Source organism: Canis aureus, chromosome 34 (genome assembly GCF_053574225.1).
Source record: "Canis aureus isolate CA01 chromosome 34, VMU_Caureus_v.1.0, whole genome shotgun sequence".
Taxonomy (NCBI): Eukaryota; Metazoa; Chordata; class Mammalia; order Carnivora; family Canidae; genus Canis; species Canis aureus.
The window spans coordinates 17,283,078-17,300,046 of record NC_135644.1 but is presented as its reverse complement, the minus strand read 5'-3'; the positions used below and the strand labels follow the sequence as shown (position 1 = coordinate 17,300,046).

Sequence of the window (16,969 nt, the reverse complement as noted above, 5' to 3'; positions counted from 1 at the left end):
ATTGCCATTGAATTATGTATAGGTGGCACACAGTCAAAGACTGAGAGGCAGATCATAAAAATCCAGAACGCTTCTGCACCCTGCTTGTTCCCAAGGTGGCTTTAAGTTTTCCATTTTAAATGTATTTATTTATTTGAGAGAGAGAACACAAGCAGGAGGGGCCGAAGGAGTCGGAAAATCTCAAGCAGACTCCCCACTGAGCATAGAGCCCCACGTGGGGCCCAATCTCATGACCCTGAGGTCATGACCTGAGCCCAGATCAAGAATTAGATGCTTAACCAACTGAGCCAGCCAGGCATCCCTCTAGTTTTCCCTTGTAAAGTGGAAATTATAGACTTTGCATTTCAAAAACGGTGAATGTAAGAAAGGTCCACCAGTGAGCCCACATTCAAAAGGAAAACCCTTGGCCCTATATTAAAAAAATTGGTGAGTGACAGCACACACACACACACACACACCTCTCTCTCTCTATATATATATATAATATATATATACACTCATTATATATATATATACACACACACACCTTTAAGGTACATATGTATCATTTTAACTATTGTCCTCTTTAAGCTACTTTTTTAATTACTAAAAATATTACTCCCAATTGAATCAGATAATAATGACAGAGCAGTGTGTATAAATGTATGAGTGTATGCATACATGCGTACAATGTGTTATTGAACTCGCATCAGCCAAGGGTCTTGGAAGGTTCTTTCCCAAAGTTCTAGAGGCTGTTTAAAAAAAAAAAAAAAAAAAAAAAAGACTTAAATGAGGTAACAGGGAAATAATATTGGACTGGTAATTAAGAATCCTATTCAAGTTTTCATTTGGAGATTTACTTAGTGAGTTTGAAATCACCACCCTTCTCCCTACTTTTGCTATACGGTGCACCATAAGTGAGGATAACAAAGCTTTCCTTGGCAAGAGTTTTGGTGTGTATCAAATGGGAATGCATGTAAAAGGGCCTCAACATGTTTAAAGTGCTGTATAGCACTGTTTCTAGCTTATTTGAAAATGGTGGTTCATATGTAGATGAAGGCATTATCAGACAGCCGGCTTTAGATGAGAGTACTGAGGCAGAGGAGGATTCTTTTAGGGAATAAGGCTCAAGTCAAGAAAAAGTCAGACTCTGTGAAGCAGAACAGAAAAAATTACAAGCTGCAGCATTTAGTCTGTTAGAGATGAGGATTAGCTCCTGATAGCTAGCATTTTCCTTTGAAGCTTTCCTATTAAAATGGTGTAGAGACCACTCTGGTGTGCAGGTGGCAGCCCGATGGCCATGCCACTAGCGCATGACCCACCCATGAGCTCCTTTACTCCTGCCTTGCCTTACCCACAGAAGCCATCATTATCCTGTTACCTTGCCTGTAGTCCTTGGGGATAAATGTCTGGGTCTGACGCTGTGCTTGGGCGAATTCATCTAGAATTTGTGCTAAGGGGGTTATTGGTGGCTGCACCACTGCTTTCTCTCTACCACTGTTTTCCTGTTCCCTGTGAAGAGCTATTGCTTCCTGTCTGGCTACCTTGACCTCTTTTTGACCTGATAGCATGCCAGCCTCTTAAGAGCCATGAGCAATTGTGACAGAGACCAGACTGAGTAATGGGGTGACAGCATCTTCCATTAGAGCTGTACTCACTATGAATGCTTCTGTAATCCATAAGAGAGCCCGAGGAAAAACACAATGAAAACCTTTCAAGACTGATTCAATTAAGAGCCTCCCAGGAGAGACTGAGCACCAACAATGGAAAATTCAATATTGAGCTCATAGAAAGACACTTCATCTCATAAATGTCCTTTTTTCTCTATGTATAAGGGGAAAAAACCTGCAGTAACCTTTAGAAAAATGTGGCATTTGGTTTTTGAAAAAGATCTACCTCTTACAGATTCTTTAATACCAATATTCATAGGAAAATCATTAGGGGAGATGTGAGATTATAAAGTGAATGGTCACAGTGTCTAAAGCCAATTGTTTGGATGTGTGGTAGAAATTCAGCATGAAATTATCTTTGCCTGTAACCCTAGGTAAGGTTCAAAAAGAAGAGCGTTAGTATGGGTGCCAGTAACTCTGTTCTTTACCTTGCATGTGAATAATAAAGGAATATAATGTGCAAACCTCTTTCCTAAAACCAAATTCAGTATTAAGCAGCATTCAGGAAACAAGCTTTTTTTCTTTGCCCCAGAAGTAGATCATAATAGTTTATCAGCATGTGTATGGTTTATAAAGGGCTTTTAAGCTGTTTATAGGAAAATATTCAGTAAGATCCATTTTTGCAGCAGGAGCAAAGTAGACTCAACAGGTGAATGTGAATTATAGCTGATGTCTTTAGGTGTGATAATGGCATCGTGTTTAGTTTTTTTTTTTTAAGAGTTAGAAATATTTATAGACTAAATAATACCATGTCTGAGATTAGTTTCAAAATAAGGCAGGGTAGGTGGAGGGAGGGAGAGAGATGAAAACACACTGACCGTGAATTGGTCATTGATGTAGCTGCTGAGAAGTGTGTGTAGGTGGTGGGATCTTTATACTATTGTATTTTCCCTTGTGTATATATTTGACATTTTCTGTAATAAAAATTAAAAACCGAAATATGAAATTTAGTTCTGGTTTGTAGACAGGATGAGAGACGCAGATTATGAATTGTTTGACTTAAGGAAGTTGAGTTGGAAGTCAAATGACTTGTGTCAAGTCCTCTGTGCAGTGGGCTTGTTATGGCTGACCAACAAGGAGAAGCTCAGTGAATCAGCTTTACTCTGAGATGCCGTATTGACAGATGGTGTGAAAATTTTAAATGGCAGATGGTGGTGATTATTAAACAATAAACAATGGCAGTTCATCAGGAACCAAAGAGAAAATAGCTACTTTTTGTTCTTGGCAGTGCATCTAAATTGTCCTTTGTTATGTAACTGGTATTTTTAACACCTTGACAGGTGTGCTCTGCTAAGACTGGGGAAGTTTAGAAGCAGACTAAGTTTTAAGGTTAACTATCATTCCTCAGAAGGGAACTTGAATATATTAAATTAAACAAACTCTCCATTGAGGGATGGACTTTGAAATAAGCATAGAACAGAACATTTTAACTTAGAATTTGCATCTCAGATGCTTTAATAGGTTATGGGTCAAGGAAAATTTCATAAGGTTCTGTTTCTAGCCAAGCATAAATTATCAAAAACTTACCCAGGCTCAGGGATAGCCACCAGGGATATAAAAATGCATGCAATACCCCTGCCACAAGGAGCATGTGCTCAGTTCTGGTATTGGACAACTCGCTGAAACCCACAGTGGAGAAAAGAAAAAGAAAAAAAGCGAGAGAAAGATTAGTCTTGTTTTCAGGATTTATGCATATTTGGTGCCTAATGAGGGGAAATCCCATGGACTTTAAATCACCTGCACATTGTCTAAGCCACGCAAAGTTGGTTCACAACAGGTAAAAATAAGTATTGATCAAGCACAGTTTGAAGAAGAAATGGGAAGGAATTGACCTTTACATTCTTAACTTCTCCTAGATAGCTTGCAATTTCTACATGATACATAGTACCTTCAGAATTAGAAAATATTAAAGCCATTCTAATTATGGAAAAACTCTATTTATCCTACAAATACTTGCAAACTTCCTATTTGCCAAACACTCTGCTAGGCAATTGAGACTAGTAAGGAAAGGGCAAATATTTCAGTCCCTACCCATATAAAACATTCATTTTTTTTTTTAAGATTTTACTTATTCATGTGAGAGAGAGAGCATGTACAAGATGGGTGGGGGTGGGGGGGCAGGCAGAGGGAGAGAGAGAAGCAGATTCCCCACTAAGCAGGGACCCAATTCAGGGCTCAATCCTAGGACCCAGGATCATGCCTGAGCCAATGGTAGATGCTTAACCTATTGAGTAACCCAGGCACCCCCTTATGAAGCTTTTTAACCCAGAAAGGCAGACATCAGTCACACCATTACATTGGGATTATGAAAATATATGGGTTGCAGTGAGGATGTAACATATTCTGAGAGCATATTCTGAGAGTAACAGAACAAATCCCCAAAGAATGAATCTGAAGCTACCATCTGAAGAATGAGTCAGAGTCAGCTTGACCACTGGGGGTTTGTGCACCTTCTTGGGAATTAAAGGGTCTCAAAATTGTTCACAGAATAGTCTACATTTTTTAAGTATAAATAATATGGATCATCCGGTTGACCACTTTTGACCAAATAGTGCCATATGATTTCATTGCTTACATTGTCTTTTTGTTTGTGGTCATCTGGCAACAGGGTCTGACTGGAGGACTAGTTAGAAGCTTGTCACGGCAACTGGTGAGGGAGGAGTTGGTGATGGTAGTTTCAAATAGAATAGTAGCAGCAGTAGTAGTAGCCAGAAGTAAGTGGGCTACAGTGGAATTTAGGAGATAGAGCATGTACGCACACTGGTTATTAAGGGATGGTTAAAGGAAATAGGAGTATAACAAAAGAATGATATCACAGTTCTGACTTTTAGGTCACCCAGTGAGGCCTAAAGCCATTAGCTGAAGGTAAGGAGTTGGTGGTTAGCAGGATGGACTCTTGTTAAACCTGGTGTGTGTTCAAATCCTGGCTCTCTCTGTCTGTATGACCAGCTGACTAACCTACTCACTGTAACCTCTTCTGCAAGAATTGGAAATAAAAACAATTTTATGACTCTGCAGTTATGATGGTTATTAATAGGCATAGTGGTGGTAATGGTGTCATTTACGATAGGAATAGGTTTGAGGGGGAAAATACGAATTTGGTTTTGGAAGTGCCTCATAAATATCCAAGAGGAGGTGCCAAGTTGGCAATTGTATGTATGGGTAGGAGCATTTCAAAACCAAATGAAACAAACTTAGCTGGAAAACCAAAGTGGAGAATCATAAGCATGATTTTGACCGTGTGCTCATTTGTTTCATTAGAGTAAGGTGGTAATGAAACCGAAGTCTACATAGAAATAGATAACTGTGATTTGGGGACTACAGCCCCCAGCTCAGGCAGGCACACTTTAAAGGGATGTCCCCTTCCATATCCAAGCCCGTGGACGTGACTGTGCTGCAGGGAGCCACGGCAGTAGTGTTCTAAGCATCAGCTGTTTGGTACAGGTGTATGCAAATGACATAGAAGTCCCAATGTTATACAGCTGGCATCTGAAAACATCCATTTCAGCATTGTATTTATTTCAAAGGATGAGCACATGCTTGGCAGCTCCACAGTTTTGTGGAGGGCCCAACTTCAGTCAGGGGTTTAAGGAAAAAAAATGTGAGCTTTGACTTGACTGTCATTTGTCTTACTCTGCGGGGGGGAAAACAAATCACAGTGGATAATGATAAAAACGCACAGCGTTAGCATTTCATTGGTATTGCAGTTTGCTTCAGTTCTGCCTGTTATGGTGTTCACTTGAAACAGCTTCCAAAGTCACTTTGTATTAGCCTCAATGTGAGATTTCATTCCCTTTATTGCCTAACATTCTAATAATTTTATTTTCAAGGGCCTAATGTTCCCATTCTTTTCTCTGTTGCGTATCTAATGCTTTTGCTAAAACTAAAGCCTTAGCAGTAAACAGGCCAAAAACAATTATCAAGGCACAGTGCACTGAAAAGTTATGCCTATGGGTATAAATACTGCAGGCAAGTGTGAGGAGCAGCCCTGTTTTGTCTGTGCTTGTAAATCAGTGTATCCAGCAGGGATGCTCTGGGCTGCTGAAGTGAGGGCCATGCCTGCTGCTAGTTTTCTTGGAATGGGAACTGATGAAGCATTCCCCATTATCAACACCTAGTATACTATATGATTTATAAATGCCTTGGCAGATCCAAAGCAGCTGAAATACTGTCATTGCACTCTGAGGGCTTATGCTTTAAAGTAGGAGGCAAGGAGATTGTGCGAAAATTTCTAAAATGAGGGACACACATCAACAGGACAAGTCCTAGGAAGAGGCCAGGCACAGGAAACCAGTGCCAGCACCTTGAGGTGGGAACAGCATGGCCACTTCCTGGAACAGAAAGAAGCTTGATGAACATGTGGAAGAGGGGTAGAAGTTGAGTTTGGAGAGGTAGGAAAGAGGTCCAGATTAGGGACTTTTGTGGGCCTTTGGATGGTTTGGGATTTTATTCTAATTGCAGTGGGTGATGATTAGTAGGTTTAAAGCAGGGTAGTCGGGACACCTGGCTGGCTTAGTGGTTGGGCATCTGCCTTTGGCTCAAGGTCTGATCCTGGGATCCAGGATCGGGTCCCGCATTGGGCTCCTTGCATGAAACCTGCTTCTCCCTCTGCCTATGTCTCTGCCTCCCTCTCTCTGTGTCTCTCATGAATAAATAGGTAGAATCTTAAAAAAAAAAAAAAAAAAAAAAGCAGGATAGTCATTCTGACAGCTATGAGTGTCCCTGAAACCTCTTAGCATCACTGCTACAGAAAAGTAGGACAGCTCCTTGCTGCCTTTGACACCTGTCTCCTCGGGATGGTTGCTTATTTGGGACTTTGGTTACCATTCCAGGTGGACTGATTTTCCCCTGTTTATATCTTAGGCCAGGAGGGCAGTGTTCGCAACAGGGTCTCATACTCCTTAGGGTCAGTCCCAACCCTCCCAGTAATAGGAAGTAGGGTAATGAAATGGCAGCTCTGTATCCCGGTGGTACTTGCCATTTCAATAAGAGGGCAGCTCAGAGAAGGCAAAGAGATTCTGTATTACTTGCTGGAGCCTTGTAAAAGTGGCTTCTCAAAAATCAACATGAAAATTCCCCCTTTATCCAGTTTCTTCTGGTGTTTGAAACATGATAAGCCCAGTGATATATCTTAGGCAACTTGATAATACTGACTGGGTCAAAAAGGAGAATATTTTTATTAAGTAAAAATCTATAGTGAACATATTCTCTTTAGCAGCATGGATGTTAGGTGACCCAAGTCCTCACAACTGGGTGATGAATCACAAACATTCACCTAACACACTGATGAAGTGTATGCTTAGGACATTGATTCCCAATGCCAAAAAGGAAAAGGAATTCTTAGGAATTTTCTTACACAGTTTTGTGACTGGGACTCATTTTTGATATGAATTACGTGTGGACAAGGATAAAGGCACCATCATCTTTTCTGGCTTTTTCATCTGTCCATACAGACACTCTCGTGCCCCTGCACTGGGCTCTCTTTATTGTCTGAATGAGTGTACAGATTCATGCTCTCTTCAAAGGGCAATTCCTACAAAATCCTGGGAGGTTAAACATAACTTTTGAGGGGGAAATAAGGAGTTACAAAGAGTGAGGTCCTCAAGTATCTCAAATTGAGGCAGTTGGAAACCTCCAACATTGAGAATTCTTATACTTAGGACTCTATTGTCCTCATTAAAGTGGGGGAGGAGAACAAAATTTACAACATGTCACACATGGCCTGGTAAATATCCTTCAGCCCCGCAGAATCACAAATGAGCCATAATCATCATGTCTACTGACAGCAGAAATGGGTGAGTAAAACGTTATTCAGAATTGCTCGTAGATATTTAAAAAACGAGTACCGAAGGGAAATAGAGAACAAAACAAAACCCTCCTGTATTGGTTCCCACACTTGTCTGCACTTTGAAGTCATGGGGAACCTATTAAAGATTCCAGCTCCCAGGCCCAACCTCAAGCCATTGAAATTAGTGTCTGGGGGCTAGTCACAACCATTAATATTCTTAAGGTGCCCCACCCCCACCCCGCCCCAGGGAATTCCAGTGAGCCACCAGACTGGGGAATGGCTGGCCTGGAGAACTGGCTCCTTGAAGCACATGGCACAGGGTGGGAAATGGAGAAACCAGGTTTCTGAGTTATTAAGGAGGATTAGTTTTACTTTGAAAAACACCATCCCAATTAAAAGCTGATTTTGAGCATTCTCAGTCGATGTTACCCATTACCCAAGCTCTGGAGTATACATACTCCAGAAATCATATGCATGTTTATCAATTAACCAAAAGTATTTGTTTAAAAAAAGAAAACGGTGTTTGTAGAGCACATGTTACATGCATCCCCCCAGACTCTTGGCCTTCACCTTCGGGGCCCCAGGACAGAAGTGCATGTGGAAGCTCACCTCTCTATCTTTGTGTTGCAAGTGTGAGCTCAGTCTAAGAACTGGGCACAATAATCTGAGGCCCCTCTGGCCTCCTGGGATTTTCCTTCTTGGATTTGTGCTTTCAGTAGCATCAGAATGCCGTGCAAAGGATACTAGCTCCTAGGAATGGAACCCTAAAACAAACCACTATGGCTCACATTCACATTCCACTCTGTCTTCATACCTCGGGCATTGCTAAGGCACTGAGGATGGGGCTTTGCCTCCTCCCCCTCGGACAGCAGAACATAAATAGGTGTTTTTGAACTGACTTGAAAGGATATTTTCTTACATAATCACCTTGAAAAAAACTGTTTGTTTTTTTAAAAAAAAAAAAAAAACTTTGAAGTATTTTCTCTAATTATTCTGTATTTGTAAAGTATAGAAAATGTCTCTTTTTAACCATTTATTTGTGGGAGGGTATTTTTTTTTTGCCACTAAAAACAGTAGCCCATGGACATTCTTGATTTTAAATTTGTTGATAATGTATTTCTTTAAACATAGGCAATTACAAGTATAAATGTATGAGGATAAAGAATCATCTAAAAATATCCTTTATATGTACAGCCAGAATTTCTAGAAAGATTTCACCAACTTATGCTCTGACTGGCCACATACGGGTGTTGCTTCACTTTATGTTTGAAAACACAGTGGTTTGTCTTCTCTTTTATACACATCAGATGATTTTCTATTTTAAATGTTATCTCTTCTAATAAACATGTTAGTTTGAATGTGTTCGAACCCATAAAACATCTGAAAAAAATGCAGTGACTACTCATGTACTCCTCACCTGCATTCATCAGCTGTTAGCACTTGCGAGACCCATTGCCTGCCTTCACACACACTGCACTTCTCTTACATTTGCCAAATCATCTGAAAGCTGCACACGTCAGCCCTGAAGCTTAGCATACGTATCCCTTGCTTTAATTTTGTATGTGTTGGAGTATAAACGCCCTGGAACATTGCACCCATTTTCAGAGGCCATTTGTGTTTGTATTTCCTTTGTGAACTGTCTGTTCATATCCTTTGCCGACTTTTCCCCTCAGGATGTAGTGCTTGTCTCATCAGCATCTGTGACGTTTGTGAGTGATGCTCAGATGCTACCTGAATGCCACCGAAGCCTCCTGCCAGGGTGCTAGGCCCTGTACACCCAGGTAGCGGGGGGGTGTAAGAAACTTCTCTGTGATGTAAGGTGTGGCTGTGGCCATCCTGTCCGTAAGAGTAGCAGCAGCCTCCTCCGGCTCATTGACTGTCAGACTCTGTTCTTGGTGGGGGACTGTGGAGGACTGTGGGAAGAAGTAATTGGGTTGAATGGATAAGCACAATTAAACTCCGTAACCAGTAGAAGCAGATAGACTATCTTGTTCTTTCAGCGAGATGATTTTTTTTTTAAGATTTTATTTATTTATTATTGAGAGACAGAGACCCAGGCAGAGGGAGGAACAGGCTCCATGCAGGGAGCCCGATGACGTGGGACTGGATCCTGGGTCTCCAGGGTCACACCCTGGGCGGAAGGCGGCGCTAAACCGTTGAGCCACCGGTGGTGATTTTTTGCTTTTTAGATGAACTCCCGCCTCCCCCACCCCACCACCAACACTGTATACCATCTTTTAAGTATTCAAAGAGGAGTTTTACCAAATAAAACCGCTGCCCCTAGGGCCACTACTTTGATGTGTTTGCAGTGGGGATTTCTGCAAAAGAGCCCTTTGCTCTCCAGCTCCTGAGCCTACATGCCCAGGCTGAGAGGCGAGCCCCTGGAGTCAGACAAGGGCTCTGGCTTTGCTCCTTGCGCCTTCCCTCTCTCCAAGGCAAAGGGTTTTTATTTCTTCCTTCCTCGGTGAATTGTTTGAATACACACCCTCTCTGAGTTTGCCAGCAAATAGGTCACAGCAGGTAAATTCCCATCCTAGCAATTACAGGGGAAGGGAGCTTTGCACAGGCACTTCTCCCTCCTGAGTTCGAAGGCCCGACTGTTTGTCTTTTTATTAGTGTAACATTTAATCCCAGAAATGCGGCGATATTAAATGTCAAGCTGAGTTTGTGCAAGGCCTAGCCCTCCTGCTAGGTACAGACACCCGTAACACCTCCGCCTCCAGGGAGCAGGGCTGCTCTCTCACTCCTCTCCGGCTCCCTTCCCCAGCCATCCCCTCTCCCCCATCATCCATCCCCCCTTCTCCCTCTTTCTCCATTCCCTTGACCCTTTCCCCCCTGCCCCTCAAGACAAGATTGTATGGATGTTGTACCCATGGTTTCCAGAAGCTCTTGTATCTTGTAAAATCCATTTTTCCACAAAACCATGAAATAAGAAAATAACAGAAGGTGAGTGCAGAGGCCAGGCAGGTTTCATAGTTCTTAAGCCAGTTATTAAGCTCAAAATATCAGGAACTCCGACAACAGCTCCAGACATCCCAACACAGCCATACTGCAGGGACAAGAGAGATCAAATGGGCTAATGAGGTGTGTTTATGTTGACCCCTCTACCCACTCAGAGTCCCCTCACCCATGATGACGAATGACTCCAGAGAGCTCCTTACTTTGTTCGGTTGTCATAAAAGCATCTGTCATTGGAGTGAATGCTGTGAACAGACCGTCCCAGATAAGCAGGGATCCTGGCACTGCTGGGGTGCCCTGCTTTGCCCTGGCCTCCCTCCTCCTCAGTACTCCCAGAGAGCACCATGTCCTCCACTCACATAAAGTGTGCCAGGCTGAGGGGGCAGCGGGCAGCAGCTGGTGCCACCAAGGACGAGTGCTGCCCATTCCCGTCTCCTCGTCCAGAGCAGAAGCACATCTGGCCAAGACAGGCTGCCCCCCGCACCCCCCTTTGCTCTAAGACTTAGCGGAGGTGGCTTTTGGGAAATCCATGTGGCTCTGGGAAAATCTATGTACTCTTTGCCCCCGTTAAGAACTTTAGTGGCTTTTGTTGGCACTTAACTTTCTATTACCATTCTCATATGGTTTACTCAAAATGGTAACTTACATTAAATTTATTTATGTGATTCTTTACATACTATAGTTAAATATTCATTATAGAAATTGTATGGGATCTGAAAAGCCACAGAGAAGAAAAGAAATCCCAGTCCCATAGTTCTGAGACAACCACTGTTCATAATTTGTATCTTTGTTTCTAACATTTCATGGGCTTAAAATTATGTTTCTTGACCAAAATGGGATCATTCTGCACATAATGTTTTATAGCTTTGCTTTTCTCACTTAACAGTTGTACTTACTATAAGCATTTTTCTGTCTCATTAATGTTCTTCTATTACATAATTTTATTGGCTACAGAGTATTTCGTCTTATGAAAAGGTCATTGTTTATTTGTGAGTGTCCTATTTTGGGACATTATTTAAGATGTTTCAAGCAGTGTGCTATTATAAATAATATTTAAGTGAACATCCTTGGGGCTTAATCTTTTCACAAATCCCTGATTACTTCCTTAGGATAAATGTTTAGAAACAGAATCACAAAAAAAAAAAAAAAAGAAAAAAAGAAATAGAATCACAGATTCAGTAGATGTGCACATTTCGATACATGTTATAAAACTACCCACAAAATACAGAATGCCAATTTATATTCCAGCCCCTGCTCCGCAACTAGATGGTGAGTTCTGTGAGGCACACTAATATGGACCCCCCACACACAGTGGGGGCAGTATTGGACATCCAGCACGAACTTAATAAAAATAAAATTAATTCCATTTAACTTTCTGGTTACCAATAATTAACCAAACTTCTCTTGATCCCATTGGTTGTCTCCATGTTATGCAAAAGACAGGTGTGTGTCACTCAGCTAAATATCAACGATAGCAATGACCCTGATCAAAAATGCTATTACCTCAGAACTAATACTAATAGGCCCACACACCATGTGAGGTTACAACAGTAAGTATCAGGTTAAAAGAATCTGAGGCCTTGAATATGGCCGGGAAACTTACCATTTACCATGATGCTAGTAACCTGTTGCTACAGATGAGTTGGTCACCTTCCTAAAGAGAAGAGGACTGAGGATGTGGCTGAGGATGTGGCCTGGCACCGCTAGAATGCAGAGCACTACTGGTTGATGGGGTGTAAATCCTATGTGAGCCAGTGCTGTTTCAATAAAAATAAATCAGGGCTTTATTCTCACATGAAAAACCTCATTCTTCCTATTTTTCCCTTTCCCACTGCTCTGCACCATTCTGGAGTACTTGCTTCCATGAACTACAGTCCCTTGGCATGATTTCTGAAGAGCAGCTAAGTTTCTCAAAGACACTCTTCTCTCCCTTCCTCTTGTTGTCTTCTTGCCAGAGTCTCTGTGGTAGCCTCCACCCAGCATCCCCAGACACCCTCTCTCTCCTGATGGAAACCATCCCAGTTTTTATGAGGCTTTTCTTAGATCAAGACCTTAATCCAGCTCCACCCAAATCGCCCAAAACATTCCCTTGTTTTCCACTGTAAGTTCAAATTTCTCTTCCTAGCAAGAAAGGCCTTCCACACAGTCATGCCAACTAAACGTCCCTTCTCTCATGACTGCCTTATAGGTACCCAGTTTAGCTATTCAGGATTCCTTGTGTTCACTCTGCTTTTCAGGCTATAGTAGCCTTTGCTCAAAATACTCCCTTTGCCTGAAATGCCTATTATAATAAGATACTCAACCCTAACAATCAGTGTATTTGTCTATTCTCCCGTGCTTATTTTGTAAGCTCTTCTTTATCTTAAACTCCCACTCAGGGATACAGTTGTATGGGTTGGTGAAGGAAGACCCAAGATGTCTGGTTAATTTTGGAGATTTCATTTTTTTTGTACTGAACGTAAGGTAGAGGTATATACTAGTCTTAGGGGGAAAAATTGTAAGAATACTGTTTTTGATGGTGGTATGTGTCCAGTGGCATCAAGTTATATAGTCTGTGCCTCAAGTCTTTCACACAGATTGAAAATTAACGAGAGCAACCTCGTAAAACAAGTTGTTGGTAGCTTCCAGCTTTGCTGGCTTGGAGTGTGAGCCAAGGGCTGTGGATATACTTGCAATGACCAGTCACCAGCCATGTGTGTTCCTGACTGCCTGGTTATACAGAGAACCAACTGATGGTGTGCGAGCAAGGACCTGGGCACCTAGCTGGCAGCCCCAACAAAAACTCAGTGGAGTGCTTACTAAGGAACTCCTGTAGCCATTGTATTCTGATTAAAATGCCCTGCTGTGGGACACCCGGGTGTCTCAGTGGTCGAGAGTCTGCCTTCAGATCCTAGGAGTCCCGGGATCGAGTCCCACATCGAGCTCCCTGCAGGGAGCCTGCTTCTTCCTCTGCCTGTGTCTCTGCCTCTCTCTGTGTGTCTCTTACGAATAAAATATTCTAAATAAGTAAATAGCCCTGCTTTCCCAAAGCTAGGGCTGTCCCCACTGTTTCAGAGTGCACTAGAGCCAATTATGCAAGTTTGCTGTCGTCAATATAACAGTTTCTCGAAGTTTTATGCCCTTCATTGGACATAAAATGAGACTATACATTTTGCCTTGTTTTCTACTTCCTTACTTTTCCCCATATTTCTACAAGTAAAACCAAGCTTTCCCTGGTTTTTTTGGCCTTAGCTGTTCAATTTTAAATTCAGAGAAATGAATGTGACTCACTTAGAAAAATGCACCTATGCATGTGGGCTCTCTTATACGTGGAGAAAATAATCAGAAAAAGTAAAATTATAGCTAAATCTAAAAAATAAGAATCTGGGTGGATATTTATGTTAAAGTTTAAAGAACCTTTAGTTATCATCTTATCCTAGGTTGATTTTGTAGACAAGGAATCTTAGGTTTGGGTGGGCAGGGGAGACTCCCAACATCATAGCACCAGTGAATGCAAGACTGAGCATAGAATCCAAGTGTTCAGACTTACGGTTCAGACATCATACTCAATACCATCCATTCTTTTCTGAGTAAGCTCGCTTCCCACCCACACCCCCCAGCATGTCTTTTCTGTGGAAGTAAGTCCAATAGTTAACATTAATTCAATTTCAGTAGTTAACATTGTTTTCAATTCATTTTCTAGCCAGAATGCTATGATTATAATAAATGTTTTTGTTCATCAGTTGCCCTATTATTGTTCAATGCATAGTTTTGTATTTGCTATTTTTCCTTCAAACTTCAGAAACCTGCAAAAGCAAATTTTTCTTGACTATATCTCTTCATTCACTCTCCTAGAGTTTTTTTTCCCATTTTCTTACCTCCTCCTTTTATTTGGGGGCGGGGGGGAGGGAGCAGTTATTTGCTTGTTTTCCTTGATTTTCAGCTCCTTAAATCTTGGTTTTAGTAACTGATTCACTCTAGGGAGGCAATTCTTTATTTCACCATACTCAGATACATTTACTGTATCTCTTTGCCAACCAAATATATGGTGTAGTGTCCCTTAAGACTGCAGGCCTAGGGGATCCCTGGGTGGCTCAGCGGTTTGGCGCCTGCCTTTGGCCCAGGGCACGATCCTGGAGTCCCGGGATCGAGTCCCACGTTGGGCTCCCGGCATGGAGCCTGCTTCTGCCTCCTCCTGTGTCTCTGCCTCTCTCTCTTTCTCTATGTCTATCATAAACAAATAAATAAATCTTTAAAAAAAAAATGGCTGCAGGCCTAGGATACATTTTCTCTTTGCAGTAGCATTTTCAAAATTCTCAGGAATATTTTCTGAAGATACATTAAAGATTGAATCCTAGAAACATTTAAGTAAAAACAGAAACAGATGATAAAGGTACTAGTAACACTTCCCAGAGATGAGGTCATTAGAATTCAGTACAACATGTGTCACAATGCCACACACCAAATCATATCCCCACACACTGAGCTACTAGAAGTGAGATTTAATGCAACCTACATAGGAGTCAGAGACCACACCCTTCTTTCCTCCCCGCCACCTCCCCTCCCCTCCTCCCCCTCCCCCCGCAAGAAGCCCTGCTGTATCCTCTCTCTCTACCTACAGGCAAGGGGAAGCAGTTGGCATGGTTTAATGTGGAGAAGACGCAGGTCAGAGTCAGGACAGGAATACCTAGAACAGGGAGCATCATGGAAGCCAGAGTATTCCAGAGGGTTGGGAAACCGGGCATCAAACACCGAGGAAACACACATGAAATATGTGGTCCAGGAAGTTAGAAGCGGTAATTATAGTCAGAATCTCAGAGCTAAGAAGACCTAAGATATGAGAAAAAGGAAGTCAATCAGGAATGAGGAGGAGGGAAGGAGGGTCTGTTTTTTGGCAACAAGATACTCTTCAGCTTATCTTTGGACCTATCAGCCAGTTGGCACACACTAGGTGAGTGGCCTATTTTTCTTAAAGGGCCAGAGGACACATGTATACACTAGGGAGGATGTATTTTTTTCATTGAAAATATAGAATTAATATTTGCTCAGTTTTGAGGGGGTTTTTTGTTTGTTTTGGGTTTTTTGGTGATTTCAGATTAACCTATTATCTGACTCATTACTCTAGGAAAACTTCTTGATAGGACAGAGAGATCTTACAACTTGGCTTCTAGGCTAATGAAGGTAGGGCTGACCAAAGTTCTGATACCTGTGGTACACACATAATTTCTTAGATACTGCTGAACTCTCTTCAAGCTTCTAAACAAAATGGGTGGATTTAGATCCCAGAATAATTAAATATGGAGATTATCCCGGAGCCAAACCTCTACTGGAACCTTCTCAAGAGATTTTTAAGAGGCAGAGGGACAGCATTCTTCCTGTCTTGTTAGCCTGCCATCCCAAACATGATGTCTTCTGAACCTCCCTGTTAGCTATTTTTTTGCTTCATAAGTTTTATGAAGAGTACACATCCTCTGTTTTGATGTAATTTTTAAAAAGAGGAGGCCAAGAGATAATATGTTTAAATTGAAAACCGGAGCACCTGAGTGGTGCCATTGGTTGAGCATCTCACTCTTGGTTTTGGCTCAGTTTATGATCTCGGGCTCTGCACTTAGCGAGGAGTCTGCTTGGGATTCTCTCTCCGTTTCCCTCTGCTCCTCCACACCACTTGCTTGCTCTCACTCTCTTGCTCTCAAATAAATAAATCTTAAAAAAAAAACAAATAAAGTATTGTGACCTTGATTAATTAAATAAGCCTTTGAGATCCTGGTCCCTTGACCGAAAAGTCAGTATTGTATCTGACCTACCAACCTTATAGGTTATTAATGAGACTAAGTGTAATAAACATGAAAATTCTTTGAACATCTTTCCAATGTAAGAATTACTGTTACTCAAGCTCTCTTAAATCATTCAGTTGACTAGATGGTGACATATTTTACTAATGCTTTCTCACTGTTTGTCTTTGGAGATGCTCATTTTAAATCTCTACGTAGAAATCCCAGCACATAGGTGTGAATGTGGGTGCTGTGTGCCTCATTTCATTCGCTAGGGAATGTGTAGACCACATCACTCCCGTGGGCTGCAGTCAAGGGAGTAACCACAGACCCACCACGCTGCAGACTCTTTGACCTAACAGCCCTTCCCACACAGATGTTGCTATTTAAAAAGCTAATGAGAAAATACAAATGGCCCCAGGTCTCAGCCACTACTTGAAGTGGAAAGCCATAATGGAGGACACCCATTCCCAAGAAGCAAGTAACCACACCGGCCCAGGTTCTGTTGTTAAGTAGCACATGGTAAGTGACGCTGTCCTATAAGGCCACCAGAGCCCAGGTGGGTTCCTTCAGGAACAAGTTCATGAACTCTAAGAAAGGTCAGGCTTTTCTGTTTTGACTTAATTGATTAGACTCAGAAACTAAGGAAGACAGAATGTCTCATGCCGAGTCCACCTTGGTGGGTGCTTGGTCCTCGTTTTCTCTCACTGCTACAACAAATGCTGTTCAGATCCCCAGAGGAAGGAAATCGGGAAGAAAGGGCCAGGAGACCCAAGGCAAGCAGTGACGTTCTCCTGTTCCACACTTTCCCATCACTGGTTCTC

General features: G+C 42.0%; 1 protein-coding gene across 2 annotated transcripts in view; it reads left to right on the top strand.

Moving 5' to 3' along the window:
- CERS6 (ceramide synthase 6) overlaps nucleotides 1–16,969 on the top strand; it is a 301,903-nt gene that overhangs the window by 267,158 nt on the left and 17,776 nt on the right. The gene's annotated exons all lie outside the window — the stretch shown is intronic.